The sequence below is a fragment of the Nomascus leucogenys genome, chromosome 25 (assembly GCF_006542625.1).
Source record: "Nomascus leucogenys isolate Asia chromosome 25, Asia_NLE_v1, whole genome shotgun sequence".
In the NCBI taxonomy this organism is placed as follows: domain Eukaryota; kingdom Metazoa; phylum Chordata; class Mammalia; order Primates; family Hylobatidae; genus Nomascus; species Nomascus leucogenys.
The window spans coordinates 23,393,164-23,411,068 of NC_044405.1; the positions used below are offsets into that span (position 1 = coordinate 23,393,164).

General features: G+C 40.6%; 1 long non-coding RNA gene across 1 annotated transcript in view; it reads left to right on the top strand.

Moving 5' to 3' along the window:
- Nucleotides 1–352: 352 nt before the first annotated feature.
- Nucleotides 353–17,905, top strand: part of LOC100604880 — a 34,160-nt gene continuing 16,607 nt past the window's right edge. The window contains exons 1-2 of the long non-coding RNA XR_004028576.1: nt 353–503; nt 1,139–1,238. This is a non-coding gene — a long non-coding RNA (uncharacterized LOC100604880). The remainder of the gene's footprint in view (nt 504–1,138; nt 1,239–17,905) is intronic.

Genomic DNA, 17,905 nt, shown 5'->3' on the forward strand with positions numbered 1-17,905 from the left:
TTCTTACGGGTTGCTCTTGGGATCAACACCTGTGGAGAGGAGCAGCTGAGGCAGGATCAGGAAGCGGGGAAGTAGAGTGCAGTGCTGGTGAAGCGGCATCACTGTCTGGGGTAAATATCCGGGGTTCATCGTCTCTCGTCAAGATGATTAACGACATAGACAGACACGGGTGAGTTAAGGAGCGGAAAGTTTAACAGGCAGAAGAAAAGAGTAAGGAGACCAGCTCTCACACATCCTTAAGGGAAAGGCTGGCCCGTGACTGACGGCAGCAGGTTTTACGGGCAGGCTTGAGGAGGCGGTGTCTGATTTACGTAGGGCTCAGAGATTGGTTCGACTAGGGGTGACGTTTACGTAGCGCGCAGGGAAGGCTGGTCACCCCACCCTAATCTTGTTATGCTAATAGGCTTCCCACTTGGCCAGCGACATCTTCTCCACTCGTTACTGTACACATGGCTGGCAAAAAGAGAAGATGGAGCTGCCATTTAGAACATGCCTAATCCCAGGTAGTGTTTTTGTTGTTGTTGTTGTTGTTTTTGTCGTTTTTCGAGACGGAGTTTCGCTCTCGTTGCCCAGGCTGGAGTGCAATGGCGCCATCTTGGCTCACCACAGCCTCTGCCTCCTGCGTTCAGGTGATTCTCATGCCTCAGCCTCCTGAGTAGCTGGGATTACAGGCGTGAGCCACCGCGCCGGCTGCAGCTCGATTTTCCAGGTTGCTTTTTGTTAGAAAAGAAAATGATATGGGGGCTCCTTTTCATTAAAAGGAAAACCTTATCGAGGACTCCCATTCCCTCACTATCTGCCTAAGTACTTTCTTCTTAACTCCTATATCACTGGGTCAGCAGCAACCCCAATCAAACCTCAAGGGAGACGGGAAGGTGGGACGATCTGTCAGAGCTATGCTGAGTTGAGGCAAGAGGGCCGACCTTTATGGATTGCAAATCAGTGACTTATTGGAAGTGGGGCAACCTGGAAGGAAATGTGGCTTTGGGTGAGGCAGCTGTCTTCAGAGGAGGCAATTTCTTTGTATCTGGAGGGGCAATTGTTAGTGTTACCCTGGACTGAAGGGTGAATTATGGAGAATGGAATAGAACGGTTTGTTACAATGATTTGGTTGATGACTTATTTCCTGTTTCCTTAGCTTCATCTTGCTGAGCAAAAATGAAGGAGCCTGGACCCAACTTTGTTACTGCGAGAAAGGGTCTTCATTCATTCAAGATGGCATTTGTTAAGCACCTACTGTAAGTAGATGATCTCCTGTCAAAGACAGTTAACAAATCCTTGGAATATTGCTTCATGTACAGTTATTGGAGATGAGTAACTTACATTCTCTTAATTGTAATGGTTCCTTGGAAAGTCATCGTGGAAAATGAAGGCTGGCTCATACATTTTCCCAGACAGGAATTTGGCTGCCAACAGGGAATTCTAAACAACTAAAAACTCCAGATGATGAATGCACAACATAATGATGGTTAAATTAAAAAAAAAAAGAGCACGGTAATAAAATTTCCATGAAATATTTTGTGTAAGTGCAGATAATCAGTCATTTTCTTTGTAGAATTCTTATTCTTAAACAATTTAGAATACTTTGTTCTTTATAATATATGATGGACAACTATACTATGATTCTTCTGAGTGACTCAATTCTCTCTTTTTTTTCACGTTTAATGACTTTGTTTCTCCTAAGTGAATGCACACATAGTATATTAATCAGGGTTCTCTGGAAAAACCAGAACCAATTTATTATCAGGTACTGGTTCATGTGATTGTGGGGGCTGAGAAGCCCCATGATCTGCTCTCTACAAGCTGGAGACCCAGGAAAGCTGATGAACGTCAAAGGCCTAAGAGCTGGAGGGCCGATGGTATAGATTGCAGCCCAGGTCTAAAGGCCTGAGAAGCAGAAGCACAGAGGGCAGAAGATCAATATCCCAGCTCAATCAGGCAAAGAGAAAAAGTCCTCCCATCCTCTCCTTTTTTCTTTTATTCCGACCCTGGATGGATTGGATGAGGCCCAGCCACATTGAGGAGAGCCATCTGCTTTAATCAGTCCACCAACTCAAATCCTGATCTCTTCCAGAAACACCTTCACAGATACACCCAGAAATAACATTCAACCGGTTAGGAGCATCCCATGGCTCAGTCAAGTTGACACACAAAACTAACCATCACAGATACACATCAAAGTTAAATAATACTAACACAGACTTTGGCAAGCTGTATTTTAAAACACAGTAGGTTAGTGAGTCTGGTTTAAGAGCACTAGATGAAACCACATATAAGGATGTTTTTGACACTCTGTGTCTGACCCTTTAGATTCCCTGCCCCCCTCCCCACCATGTTCTGAACCCCAGAACACTGACCTCTATGAACAGCCCCACCTGGGCTCTGTTACCCTCTGGCTTCCCATTGGCCCATGGAGGCACAGAGGAAGTTGGGGCAGGAGGACAGAATGGTTGAGGTACCGATGCTCCTCTCAAGGCCACAAGTCAGCAGGGGCTACATTCCTGTGTGAAGCTCACTACCCCTCAGTCGTCTCCTCTAGCTCTCTGTAGGGTCTGGTGACCTTTCTCCTTACAGTCCCATTAGCCCTTGGGGAGGTAATGGCTCTCCAGGGAGTGCTGCCCACGGGTGTTTCAGTGTCTCTTGTTGGTTCCCATAGCCCCACCCACACCTGTGTAAATAGCCCTTCATTAACCTCAGCTCAGTTGTCTGGTTTGAGTGTACCATCTGTTTCCTGCCGGCACTCTGACTGATAACAGCATTTTTGATATAGGTCTCCATCACATGTATGTACTTTTGTGTCCTTTGTATTCCTCATTGATCAGGGTTACAAATTTTCTCTTCCTGTGACACTAAATTGCCCTTAATAAAGCTTATTGACCCTAAAAGTCAAAGAGGGCAAAATCAGAGCTAGTCTCAATTTCTTAAAGTGGACATTATACAGAAGGTTAGGAAATATTAAATACAAGTATTCACATATGTGTCCCCCCCGTCAAGCTAATAAACATACATATGTGCTTTTTGAAAACCAGTGTAACCCCAGGTTGTCTCTGGCTCCTAGTAGATGCTGATGAGAGCAACGAATTCCAACTCGGCAGTTTTTGTAAACTGAACATGAGCTGTTAACGTCTCTGCATCAACTCGGGTTTCCTTTTGCTTTTGTTTAAATTGAAGTTTTTCACTTAATATAAGATTTAGAGATTTCTGTCTCAGAGCTCGCCAAGACTTGCTACTTTTGTCTACCCTTGTTTTTAATCTTAAAAATTTAGATTTACTTAATAATTCCAAGTATGAACATTAATGTTGCTTTTATCTTCCATTTTACTGCACAGGAGGAGGGGAACAGATACCAAACTACTGATTATTTTACTTCCATTGTTAATACACATGAGAATATCAGTCTTCTTGTGTACCTGGAACTTAAAAAAATTGGTTTCAGCTACTCGAGAGGCTGAGGCAGGAGAATGGTGTGAACTCAGGAGGCGGAGCTTGCAGTGAGCCGAGATCCTGCCACTGCACTCCAGCCTGGGAGACAGAGCGAGACTCCGTCTCAAAAAAAAAGAAAAAAAAAATTGGTTTTTAAAAAATTATAGTAAAATATATATAACATAATGTGTATCGTTTTAACCATTTTTTAAGTGTGCAGCCTAATGGCATTAAGTACATTTGCATTGTTGTGCAACTATCCCTACCATCCCCTTCCAGAACCTTTTTTTATCCTCCAAAATTGGAACTCTGTACCCATTACACAATAATGCCCCATTCTCTTTTCCTGTAAGCCCCTGGCACCCACCGTTCTACTTTGCTTCTAGGAATTTGACTGCTCTAGGTACCTCATATAGGTAGAATCATGCAGTATTTGTCCTTTTGTGACTGGCTTATTCCACTTACCATAATGTCTTCAAGGTTCATCCATGTTGTATTAATAACATGTCTTGGAATTCCTTTCTGAAATTTCTAAGGCTGAATAATATTCCATTGTATGAACAGACCACATATTGTTTTTCTGTTCATCTGTTGATGCAAACTTGGGTTGCTTCTACCTTTTGGCTGTTGTGAATAATACTGCTATGAATATAGGTGTACAAGTATTTATTCAATCTTTGCTTGCAGTTCTTTGAGCTATATATGCAAAAAATGGGATCCTGGATTATACGTAATTCTATGTTTAATTTTGTGGAACCACCATATTCTTTTCTGTGGTGGCTGCACCATTTTATATTCCCAATAGCAGTGCACAAAAGTTTTTCCACATCCTTGATAGCACTTGTTATTTTCTGTTTTTTGTTTTGTTCTAATTTATCTTTTGACATGGAACATTCTTATACATGGTTACAGATCCATTATGGTGGTCTTCATCAAGTTAGAGGCTGCAAAGCATCCATATCATTCATTCTTCTAGGGATAAAGGCATTTGTAAAATATCAAATTCAATAACACTGCTAAATGTCTTAAACTTTGTGTGTGGGAGGGAGAAACTACTGGATTTTATAAGTGCTTATTACACTTGAAGATGACGCATTTCTTTTCTATTGAACATTTTAAAGAACAATTTAATTCATCCCAACTGATATTTTCTGAAGGCCACTATGTACCAGGTTCTGTTACAGGTGAATGGACCCATCAGTGAACAAAACCTTAAAAAAATTACAAATCATTTGGAAATCCACTATTACAGTGGCTTCTTTAGGGATGATACTGTTTTCCTATATGCTACCTAGGAAACGTGCTTCCTTCCAAACTCACTGTTATGTCTCAAGCGATTAGTTCCTGGCTCAGAAGAAACACGAGTGAGAGGCGCTCCTTCTACAGCCCTGACTTTGTGCTTGTCTCTGGCACTCACCACTTTCGACCTTGTCATTTGTGTGCTTGTTTGATTTTCTTACAACACTTTGAGTTTCTTGAGAGAGGATTTCATCCGTATTTGATTTTCTACAATTATCTGCAGCATTTTGCATATAAGCATTAAAAAGATTTATTTCATTTGCTGAATAATAATGAACATGGCTGTTTTGTATTCTTTTTATGAGATGGTCAGTCACATGCAGCCATGGAGGAGACACAGGGGAGGCTCAGGAAGACAGTGTTTTATACTCACAGGTCCTACAAAGAGGAGGCACGCCACGCCACGCAGGACCACAGGAGAAAAAACACCAGAGTGGTCAGGAGGCAGGAGGCAGGGGCTCAGGAAAGCATTCGACCAAAGCCTTTACTGAGGTTTCCTCGGGGAAGGCAGGTGAGCAGCTTAGGATGGGCTAGTTTGAATCATCCTGGTGGGCTCTAAGCTCTAGGGATAGTCCCTAGTTGTCTAGTACCCAGCTCTGGAATGGTTAAGGCAGAAATTTTAAAAAATGAAAATTTAAAAAATATATATGTGTACAATATCATACACACATATATACAAAATAATACACATATATATTGTGTTTGTGTGTACACACACACACACACACACACACACAAGTGGCAACTCCATGTTAGGGAGAATGGTGATTCTAGACATCCTGAACTCCAGAATGATGGTGAAATAGGTAATCCAAGTCACCTCCCCACCTGCTCCTGACTCGGGCGGCTCCCTTGGTGGGTGAGGGGGTTGTTGGTCTGCACTTTGGCGCCCTCTAGGTGAGAACACTGCATAGGCCCTTCTGATCTCATTGCTGCAGTTTGTATTTTTCATAGGAAAAAATTAGCAAGCTGACCTCTGTTTTGGAATGCCTCAGAAGCTAGAATAGAAGCCCACTCACTTTCCTACAGCACCCGTTTACCCCCACACACCTGTCTTTGCTAGGTAATAAGCAGATGCGGCTTGCAGACACAAAGCGTGAATACGATTAGTAAATTCACCTTGTGAAATGCAGCTCCACCGTCCTCTAATTTGGCCTTAGGGGTTGTTTTGCTGTTTTTATGAGTCTGTATGTAATTAGTCACAATTAAAATCTGAAGTCTCTAAGTATTTTCACAGTCCAATTTCATCTGAGGCAATGAAAAATAAATAACTCACAGTGACTTTATTACTTCTGTTTCTCAGATTTGGGGAAGCAGAATAGTGAAGTGGGTCTCTTCACGCATCCACAGGACAAGTAGGATCCGCAGGGGCTTGAAAGTCCCATAACTCAAGTTCATTTCACCTGGACTGTCAACACTGTCTATGGGCAAGACTTAAGGCAGCAATGTCCAGCAATTCTTTGTGTGCGAGGATCTCATTTCATCCTTCTTCCAGGGAGGAGAGGGGTGAGAAAAAATGACTCCCAAACCTCTTGTTACCATCTTGTCTCCACTTCTGAGCTCTGTCATTGTTTATGTCATTTGTATTCCAGATTCCAAAAGGATATGAAAGATCTGCCTGAGACCTAGTAGCATATTTCCAGCTCGCTCTTGGGAATCAAGAATATATACAAAGCGTTGTTGACAACAAATGTTTGTTTACTCTGAAGATGGTTTCCCCTTCTGTGTGAGTCAGGGTTCTGCAGAGAAACAGAACCAATGGGATATACATAGTGCTGTGGTTTGAATGTGTCCCCTCCAAATTTCGTGTTGAAACTTAATACGTATTGAGGTGATATTAAAACGTAGAGCCTTTTGGGAAGTGATTAAGCCATGATGGCTCCACCATTGTGAATGGATGAGTGCCTTGTAAAAGGACTGGAAAGAAATGGATTAGGCCCTTTTGTCCTTCAGCCTTCTGTCACATAAGGATACCACCGAAAACATCACTGATGGGACAGCCCCTCACTAGATATGGAACCAGCCAGTGCCTTGATCTTGGACTTTCCGGACTCCAGACCTTTGGGAAATAAACATTCTGTTCTTTATAAACTACCTCTTCTTAGGTGTTTTGTTAGAGCAGCACAAACAGACAGGACAGAAATACATGTAGGAGGAGATTGGCTCGTGTGATTACAGAGACCAAGGAGTCCCAGCGTCTGCTATCTGCAAGCTGGAGAAGCAGGAAAGCTGAGGGTTCAATTTAGTCTGAGTCTGAAGGCTTGGCAATCAAGGGAGCTGCTGGTCTAAGTCCCGGAGTCCAAAGGCCCAGAACCAGTAGCTCTGATGTCGGGGCCGAGGAAGATGAATGGACCAGTTCAAAAGAGAGAGACAGAGAATTCCTCCTCCCTCCACTTTTTTGTTCTATTCAGACTCTCAATCAATTAGATGACGCCTGTCCACACTGGTGATGGTGGATCTTCTGATTCAAATGTGAATCTCTTTAACCATCATAGCTTGTAAGTTCCCACCTTTCTTCCATCCTTGCCCATCCCTTCTTCTCTAACCTCACCTTGTCCTCCCTTACCTCTGTCCTTTCCTCTCTCCCCTGCATACATTTTGTGGAAAGCCTATGTATTAAGGGTAGACATAAGGCAAAATTGTTTCTCTGTTCATGGAACTTAGATACTACTGCACCAGCTACTGGAGAAAGTATTATGCACTTGCCAAGTAATGCACAGGATTTTTGTCACTTATAAACACAACAAAGCTCAAAATCTACTGTCATCATATTCTCCTTCTTGTCACTCAAAGTCACATCAAGAGGATAAATTGATTTTGTCCTCAGGACACCTAGTTATATCTCCCAACTTTCCTGTATAACTGATGGTTGTTACTCCAGACTTTTACTAGATTATCTTCAGTATTGTGGGTTGAAATGCATCTTCCAAAAGATACGTTCAAGTCCTAACCCTGGGAATGGGACCTTATTTGGAAATAGGGTCTTTGTAGATGTCGTCAAGTAATGAGGTCTTACTGGAGTAGGGTGAGCCCTAATGCAATGACTGGTATATTTATAAGAAGAGGAAGATTTAGACACAGACACACAGAGGGAGAAGGCCATGTGATGATTGAAGCAGAGTTGGAGTGTCTACAAGTCAAGCAGTGCCAGCAATCACCAGAAGCTAGGCGGGAGGCACCCAACAGACTCTCCCTCCCACCCCCCAGAAGGAACCAACCTTGCAAATGCTTTCATATAGAAGCCCCCTCCAGAACTGTGAGGGACTTTCTCCTGTTTCAGGCCACCCAGTTAGTGGTGATTTGTTAAGGCAGCCCTAGGAAACTGGTACACCCAGCCAGTGCAATAACTTTCAAATAGTTCTGCTTGCTTCCAACACTCACACTCCATCTGCTCCCATCCTTGATCACTGTGGCATCCTGCACATGGCACTCAAAGCTGGGTCAATGTGAGCCAAGAGAACTCAGGAAAGGAGAGACATAAGAGAGAAGAAGACCTTGGAGAGAGAGGTTTTGAGACTGGAAAGTAATCATATAAGCCATTGGATACTTGCAGAAATCTTGGGGTGGTCTCTGAACTTCCCCCAGAGCATGGAATGGGGGAATTCAAAGGACAGAGAGGCTTCTGTTGCCTTCTGCATGGTGTATAAGAAATCTCATTGAATCCTCTCTGCCACTGCATGGGCTGGAACCACTACCTGCATATGTGCAGGTATGCAGTTAGGAAGCTGAGGCTCTGTGGGGTTATCTCTTGCTTAAGAATGACCGACTGGACTGACAAAGTTCAGCAAGAGAATTAGAGCCCAAGATATTCTGCTCTGTAATGAGTACTCTTCCTTACCACCCTTATATCTCTTAATCAACAAACTGGGTTGTTTGTTTTTCTTGGCCCTGACTTGCTATTTACCTATCTGGATTTCCATCTCTTTCCCTCTGCACCTGGTCAAAAGCTGCTCATCCTTCAAAGTCCAGTTTAAATTTAATTGTCTGTGTATAAATGTTCCTGAGCACCTTAGCTTGAAGAGGCATGAATCAGTCCCACTGAACAAGACTAACTGACATGCATATAATTTAATTTGCACAATTGAACACCTGCTGAGTTGTTTCTTCAATTATGGGCTTGGTCTCTTTGCATCTTTTGTTCTGAGTTATTTTTTTCACACTGTTTTAAGCTCCTTAGGCAGAATCCATAATTTATGTCTTTGTATACCTAGTGGGTCTCAGAACAGTTCCTTGCACACACAAAAAATGAGGCAAAATGAAGTCAGATGTCTTGGTTCTCAATATAGTCATCTGTTCTGGAGTCGTTGTCTAGGATATTGAATGCTTTTCTTAAACTTCCTGGTCTCTGTCTCCTCTTCTTTGACAGTAGGGGTTTGAACCAGCGAATGTCAGTTTCCTTCAACTCTGTTGGGCTGGGGCACTGCTCCTTCAGCTTAGAGACATATGCTGGGAAGAGGGAATGTGAGTCTCCTCTGGCCCAATTTCCAGGCACCTGGGGCCCCAGCAAGCTTACCTTGTCAGATTCACCAAATGGTTGGGCTGCAGGCATGACCTTGGTGTTCCTTGCAGGAAACAAAGGCCAGGTGTGATGCTGGCAGTGTGTCTGTGTGTCTCAAGAGTCTCTCTGATATTCCGTCTGAAATATGTGTTGGGAGATGCCAGATCTCAATCCGACAGATCAAGCCACATGTGCCCAAAAAGGCTTTTGGCGACATCACATTCACTTAGGAGCTGTGGTCCATAGGGGGCTGGGGAATGATATTCTGAATGGTGATGGAAATAAGTGTTCTTATTCTTGTTTACAGTGCCTTTTTGGGAAAATGGGTGAAATAAAGTTCTGTGTGAGTGTGCATGTGCGTGTGTGTGTGTGTGTTGAAGTAGGGCTGGAATGGAAATATGGCGGGGAGGGATATTTGAAGCTCTGTAGTACCATTCCTTATTGAAGTAACACCCCTCGCCTAAGTATAAACTTGTGCATGGCTTCCCCAGTGCAAGTTTATAAGTTTATAAACCCCAGGCTCTGCAGATTAGATGTATGGGCAACTGAATTTTTATACACAAGCAGAGAAATTTTAAGAAATTTAAAGCATAATCATGTGCATCCAAATGCTGGTGGTTTGTGCTGGCTTAAGAAGCAAGAATATTCCTTTGGTTGGGGTAGCATTTCTCTTTACTGAATAGCATTAAAATAGCAACAACCGACTATGCACTTCAGAGAGAACCATCTAGACATGGAGAGAAAAGAATCAATCTTGTTTGTAGGTAGCAATGTCTGGTAGTATCCATAAAATATAACAGCCAAGGAAATTTCAAAGGAGTGGAACAATGGAGATTTTGTGCTTAAAGAGGGATCAATTAATTGGCAATCATATACAACTCTAGGTATAATTATGTAGAAAACAGGCAACATGAGATCATTTATTTATTTTTATGAGGGAATAATTTTATTTTATGCTCATTTTACTGAGGCTAATTTCTTCTTTTTTCTCCTAAGAAGTAAATGTGAACATGCCTATTGCGTGTATTTGCAAAGGAAATTCAAACATTATGTCTTTGTTTCAGAAGCAAACGCTGTTAATCTTGCTATTTCAGAATGACTTTTATCATAGTTATAGATGTTCTCATTTATGTGCAAATACATTTAAAGTGACAAAAAAGGAATACTTGGGGATTTGAATAGCATGTTTTCAACTTTAATTGCATGCTGTATTTAGAATTTAAAGGGGTTCCCTGATCTTTGTTTTCTCATACATTTCACTTGAGGCCACATTATTCTAGGGCAGTGGTCTTAATCCACAGATTTTAGTCTCTTTGCCCCTATCCCTCTAGGGCACATCTGGCAGTGTCTGGGGACATTTTGATTATCACAATAGGGAGGATCCCCTAGTATAGGATTCTAGTAGGTAAAGGCCAGAGCTGCTGCTAGACAGCCTAAAACACACAGGACGGTTCCCATCCACAAAGAATAATCCAGTCCAAAATGTCAGGAGTACTGAAATGGAGAAACCCTGCTCAAAAAAAAAAAAAAAAAAAAAAAAAAGAAATTTTATTTCCTTCTTACAATAATCCATAGTTAATCTCTGAGCCCCATTTTGTCCACAACAGCATGGTGTCGTGACCTAAAGGTATATCTCAAAAGAATCTCTCATTCTTATCAGTGCAGAATAGAAAAATTGTGTGCAGCCTACGTGTGATTTGTCACTTTAGTACTCTGTGGTAGGTTATTTGACATTTCATGCTTCATAGTCTGAACTGCCCTCTCTTAGTATACCCATCTGAGATTTTCGAGAGACTAATGTTTGCCTAAGAATGCTTACATGATGGCCAGATTTTACTCTGAGTGATACTACCACCTGGAAGTGGGGGAAAAAAAAGAAGGAGGGAAAAAAGTTAAGTTTTCATTCTAAACATCTTCAAAGCTTGATTGGCTTTAATAAGGTATCATTAATTAATTCAACAGATAAGAAGGGACTGCAAGTGTTAAAAATCACGGCTATCAAATGTTATGGCATCTGGGAGCCCTAGTGGTTGACTACTTGACATGATATTTTAGGACAATTCTACTGTACTTCAGCATAATAAACCGGAAAGACATGAACAAATGTCCCAACTGCTTCTCTTTCTACTCCCATCCCCTGCTCTGGAAAGAAGCCCTAACACCTCTAATACCACACCGCTGTAAAATAAACCCAAATGTTGCACTTATTTTACTGCTATGCATTGAGCATTATTATTTGGAGATGCTCTATGCTGCTTCATTAAGGATCTTTCATACAGGGTGGGGAAACTGAGCCACATGGGATGATTAAAAGAAGGAAGAAGTCAGATGACTTCGGATTCTGTTGGCTCCTGACTAGAGAACACCTTAGGAAAAGCAATCCTTCATCTGCAGCACACAGAAGAAACCACATTCCCAACTTATCGGTGATGAGCCCTGTTTCCTAACAGTGTGAGGTTAATGAACCTCCTTATTTTTGGCAGGATGAGGAAGTGGCAAGCAGAAAAACCTATCAAAGGGAGCCCAGTTCCAAGGCTTTAATTGCTTAGGTGACTGTTAAGAAAAGAGCCCCCTTCTTTCACAGCACAAGGATACAGTTCTCTGTTTCCAAATCTGGCAGCTATTCCTCAATTATAGAAAGAAGAAGGAAATTAAAATGTGATGGATTAAATAAGAGAGTGAACCGGTACTTATTTCCTAACTAGAAATTACCATTTTTGTGCTTTTAAATTGATAATTATCAGCACCATACTTTATTCACTTTTGTCATAGGTCCTTCTTTTAATTAAAATTGAGATGCTTCACATTTCTTGCCTTCCCTTAAGAAAATCTTTCAAGTGTTTAAGTCCCTGATATCGGAAAGCTTTAATTACAGCATAGAAAAAGAAGAGTGGAAAGAGCTGGGGCGGGGGGATGTGTCCCTTCATTTCCCATGAACATGATCACACTGGGAGCTCAGGGAGGTCCAGTGCATTTGTCAACTTGCCAAACATTATGTTCATTAAAGGCCAATCACCATTAGAGAGTGATTCTCCTGCCTCACCCTCCTGATAGCTGGGATTATGGGTGCCCACCACCACGCTTGACTAATTTTTGTATTTGTAGTAGAGTTGGGGTTTGCCATGTTGGCCAGGCTGCTCTTGAACTCTTGACCTCAAGTGATCCACTCACCTTGGCCTCCAAAAGTGCTGGGATTACAGGCCTGAGCCACAACACTCTGCCTAATCATCTACTTTTAGTACATCCTACATCCTTTTTCCTTCCTTCCTTCCTTCCTTCCTTCCTTCCTTCCTTCCTTCCTTACTTCTTTTCATCCATCTGTCCATCCATCGATTATTAATTCAATAAATATTTACTGTTTTCCTTCTTCTGAGAGGTGTATGACCTAAACTAAGAGGTATGGAGGTTAAATGACTTGTGGGAAATTAGAATGTTTTATTCTCTTGTTTCCTGCAAGTCATTTATATAGTTGCTAAAATTTAGTAACTGCAATAAAAATACGTGATTCTGGACAACATATCTCATTTTATTTACTTCTAATATATCAGATTGGTTCTCCTGCCTCTGAGTCTCAGTTGAGATCAGAAAGAGGTGATAACAGCTCATTGGGAATTGGCCATTTGCAACCAAAGTTTGAGATATAGTTGAGACAACTAATTGAATAACTGGGTCACAATAGGAGACATCTTAAATTACTAAAGCTACATGATTTTGGAAAGGCTGGTTTCATTTATTTAACTAAACTACCAGTAATACCTTATGTTTCCAACTTTGGTTTTTGTCAGTTGAGATCTGGCTTAATATCCCTCATGGAAAAGATGGACAATTTAGGCCAAAAGTATTTATAAAGATAAAGTTTAGGCAGGGCACAGTGGCTCACACCTGTAATCCCAGCACTTTGGGAGGTTGAGGCAGGCAGTTCACGAGGTCAGGGGTTCAAGACCAATCTGGCCAACATAGTGAAACCCCGTCTCTACTAAAAATACAAAAAATTAGCTGGGTGTGGTGGTGTGCACCTGTAATCCCAGCTACTCGGGAGGTTGAGGCAGGAGAATCGCATGAACCCAAAAGGCAGAGGTTGCAGTGAGCTGAGTAGCACCATTGTACTCCAGCCCAGGCAACAGCGTGAGACTCTGTCTCAATAAATAAATAAATAAATAAATAAATAAATAAATAAATAAAATAAAGTTTAAAGAAGAAGTGTATATTTATGTATTATTTATTTAATTAGCACATGCACCAGCCGTACAACTGCCTTCAGAAAATACCTTTCTGACAAAATTAGAATAAAGGAGACATAGTGGGTAGGGGGGAGAGGGGTTAGGTGGGTAAATTTAGGCTGTGCCAAATAAAAGTGGGGCCCCTAGGAGTGGGGTGCCTAGGACTAGCATTGGCAGAAACCACTCAAGCCTCGAGCCAACATCCTTTTGCTGAGGCCTCTGCATGGTTGATAGAGCAGTCCCAAAGATGTAAATGGAGCAATTAAATATCATTCAATTTATAGTGCTCTTGGCAAAAAAAATGTCTTTCAGAATTCTTCATCTGCCCAAGGCAAACCTTTAGAGGCTCTCGTCTTGCTTATTCACACTTGTGGCAATTTTCCAAGAAGAAATTCCACTAAAAAGAGTCTATTTTTTAATCCAAATTGAGCAAATGGGGAAGTAGTCTAGGATGATGGTAGGAGTTGAAATTCTGGTGTCAAAGACTGCCAGAGTGCAAAAACCTGGCCCAGGCCTCCCTCCTATCTACTAAGCAGGAAGGGGGAGGATGTGAAGAGGTGGTGGTGGGGGTTTGGTTTACCTTGGCTAAGCTGCTCCTCTGACCTTCCACATTCCCACTTGTAAAATAGCGTAATAACAGTCCTTACTTGGCAAAGTGGTTAGAAGGACTAGATGAGCCACTTCTGAAGAAGTGCTCAGTGCATAGTAAGCAAGAGAAATGCTAACTGTTGTTCACATGTGTACAGTGAATGGGACTATGACGTGACCATCACATCAATGATAATTACATTTCCATTATTTTTCTTTTTAACTCATAATACCTTTGGATATTTAGCTGGAATGCAGCATATTTTACTAAATGGATACAGTAGAATGCTCTTTAATAATGATATCCACTTTGTTTTCTTGTCCTCAAATCAAATGGACCCGAGTGCAGTGGTCCAGCTATTCAGGAGGCTGAGGTAGGAGGATAGTTTGAGCCCAGGAATTTGAGGTTAGCCTGGGCAATATAGCAAGACCCCATATCTAAAAAAAAAAAAATCAAATGGAGAAAACTATTGGTCCATATTCTATGTTATAGACAAGATACAAAAGACAAACTCAGATTAATGCAAGTTAACCAACTCTATAAAAATTCATAGAATTTTATTATTATTTCAACTGCCTTTTCTACGACTACTATATTTGTTGACTCTGCCTAGGCATGCTTTAAAAATTCCATAAATAGCTCACGCCTGTAATCCGAGCACTTTGGGAGGCCGAGGCGGGAGGATCATGAGGTCAGGAGATCGAGACCACGGTGAAACCCCGTTTCTACTAAAAATACAAAAATAAGCCAGGTGTGGTGGCGGGCACCTGTAGTCTCAGCTGCTCAGGAGGCTGAGGCAAGAGAAAGGCATGAATCCAGGAGGCGGAGCTTGCAGCGAGCCGAGATCGCGCCACTGCACTCCAGCTTGGGCAACAGAATGAGACTCCATCTCAAAAAAAAAAAAAAATTCCATAAACATGTAAAAGTATATTCATTACTAGATATCCATCAACATTGGGAGAGAATCTAAAGCAACTTGTCCCCCATTCTTTTACCCAGGTGTATTTTCTTCGAAGCCACCTATCTCTATCTGAGATTATATTACACATTTAAAATTTTCTGGTTCATCATCCCTTCCTAAAATGCATACCTGAGGAGGGTGGGGACTCATTTGGTCTTGCTTACCAGTGAGCCTCTGGTGCTCTGATAACTCTCTATAAATACATGTAGAATGAATGTCAAGTAAATAAATTCAGAAAATGGGCATTTATGTTACTAAGTTGAATATGTATTCACAATTTCAGTTAATACCTGCTTGCTTTTATTATTTATCTTGTGAGATATGACATTTCCAATGCAAGCCTTGCCCTACTGAAACCATCATTTGCTGAATGTGTAATTTTCATCAAACTGTACTTTAATATTAATCAAAATGAAAAGAATCCTCTTCTAAATATTTGTTGACCTTGAGCTTGTATCATGTTTGCATAATGAGATTTAAGTAGAACATACTTTAAGGTGCACAGAGCTATTTTTTCATATTCTGTGTTACAGACAAGACACAAAAGATAAACTCAGATTAATCCAAAAAACAAAAATAAAAAGATGAAAGATCAAGAAAAAGCTGTTTTTTTTAAAGATTAACAAAATGCACAAGCCCTTGGTGTGATTATCCCAGAAAAAAAATAGGACATAAAGAAATAATATTAAGAATGAAAAAAAGTTATCTAATACAGGATTAGTAAAGATTTTTAATATCACAAGAGAACATAATTTTGATAAATTTAAATCTTAGTTTAGACAATTTTCTAGCAATTATAATTTTACAAAAGTATAATTTTGTAAAAATTTTTTACAAAAAAATTATCTCTCAAGAAGAAATAAAAATGTGAATTAACTACTAATTGTCAAAATACTATATACAAACTCATTCGAAGCCTAGAAAAAAAAACTGGGAGAAGTCCTCAACTTATTCTGTATGGTTAATATAACCTAGATACCAAAGTTTAAATCTCTTTTTTTGAATTATATGAATTTTATGAAAGATTCTAAATAAAGCATTCATAAATTGAATATTTTAAAACCCCAAATACATCATGACTCAGGAATGAGGCCTGCATTGACACAGAAAAATCTATTAATACAATTCACTACATTAATAGAGAAATGTAGAGACACCATATGATCACCTCAAAAAGTGCCAAAAAGGCAATAAAATTCAATAGTTATGGCTTGTAAAAACCGGAAGTAAACTAAAAACAGATGGAGACTTTTTCATCTGATAAAGGATAGCTACCAAAAACAAAAATAAAAACAAACATAAAACAAGTAAACACCTACAAATCTACTGTGAATTTCTCCCTCTGTAGCTACAGGTGAGTAAGTGCAGGGTCTTTGGCAGCTAATAGATCTGGAGGAGCCCTTGTCCTTTTATAGGACTTAGAACTTTAAGTACAAAAGTTCCAGGTAAGTTTGACTGAACAAATAGGCACCAGCTTGGGGAAAAAAAAACAAAAACTGAGCCTTCATCACAACCATCTTGGATTACTGAGCAGGAATCCTATACAAGATAATTTTTTTAAAAAGATAAAACAACAACTTATATAATGTTTAAATAAACACATATTAAAGATTTAACCCATTCATTAATGAGGGAACCAAGATCTTACAGTCAATTCAAAGAAGAATTCAAAACACATAGGCACACACATTGGAAATAAGAAATGCTGAAATAAATTTACAAATAAATGCAAAATTAGTCAATATTTCCAGGGCAATTGTGAACTATATCTCCACTGGGTACAATTTGTTTGAGTTTTTATCGGCAGGAACCAGTTGGATGACAGTTTTTGTGGAGGTGTGAAGTAGCTCAAAGACAACAAAAGGCAGAGCCCATGCAGAAGGTACCACCCCACCATCCGCTTGCCCATTTTAACATCTTTCACAATTTCTGTTAACAGTTTAAATTATATTTTGATGTTGATCTCTTTTAAATACTTGATTAGGGAATAATTTTCTTTGTTCTCTGATGTTGCTGATGCTCGGCTTAATAAAGAGTTTTTATTTTCTTATTTCTCTTTAAAACATGAAATCGGTGGAGCCATATGCCAATGTCAGTTAGATATGTCTATGGAAAGTCAGACCCAACACTCCTGTTGGGCCCCAGCTGGCTTACCTCAATTGCTAGCAAAATGCTTGCAAGGAAAATGTGGAGACAGCCTAAGCTACAGAAACCATCTTGCTTTTTTTCTGACAACATAAGTTTTCAAAGCAATATTTAAACAAAAGACAACATGTTTTTTCCCCAAGTAAATATCTACAGCCTTCCTCCCAGCCTGTCTTACTCCCAAATCATGTCCTTGTTATTTGCAGGTATCCAAATGTCTACACGTGGGAGTGTTCCTTGCGGATTAGGGTGTTAGTGTCTAGGAGTCTCCTCTTTTATGAAATGCAAACATTCTTTGAGCACAATTGCAACATCAGCTGTGATATTTACCTAAATGTTTCCCAACGATAAGTGGCTTAGGTCAGAGCCCTGAGGCTACAGGATGTAGGGTTTGACCAGCATGAGATTTGAGGGCAGGTAGGTATCCCGTGAGAAAAAAAGTATCAGAGATACGACAGCATTATCCCAGGACATGAGGTCCTGGAGGTTAGAGGCATCCCACAAGAAATCAGTGATCCCAAAAAGAGACAGGAAGGTGCTAAGGACAAAACTCATCTTTGTGTCTATTCCCAGGCTGATCCGTGATTACCAAAATGATCCAGTCCACAATTTCCAATGCTGAAGACAGAGGAAAGATTTGGGGCTGAGACTGACCTATGCTGTTTGTTTATATACAAGACATTAGGTACCCTGGGCCATTGACCTCGTAGAGAATAGGCAGCATTTGTTGTCTGCCAACTCTGGATTCTGCAGGCATCAAAGGATCAGAC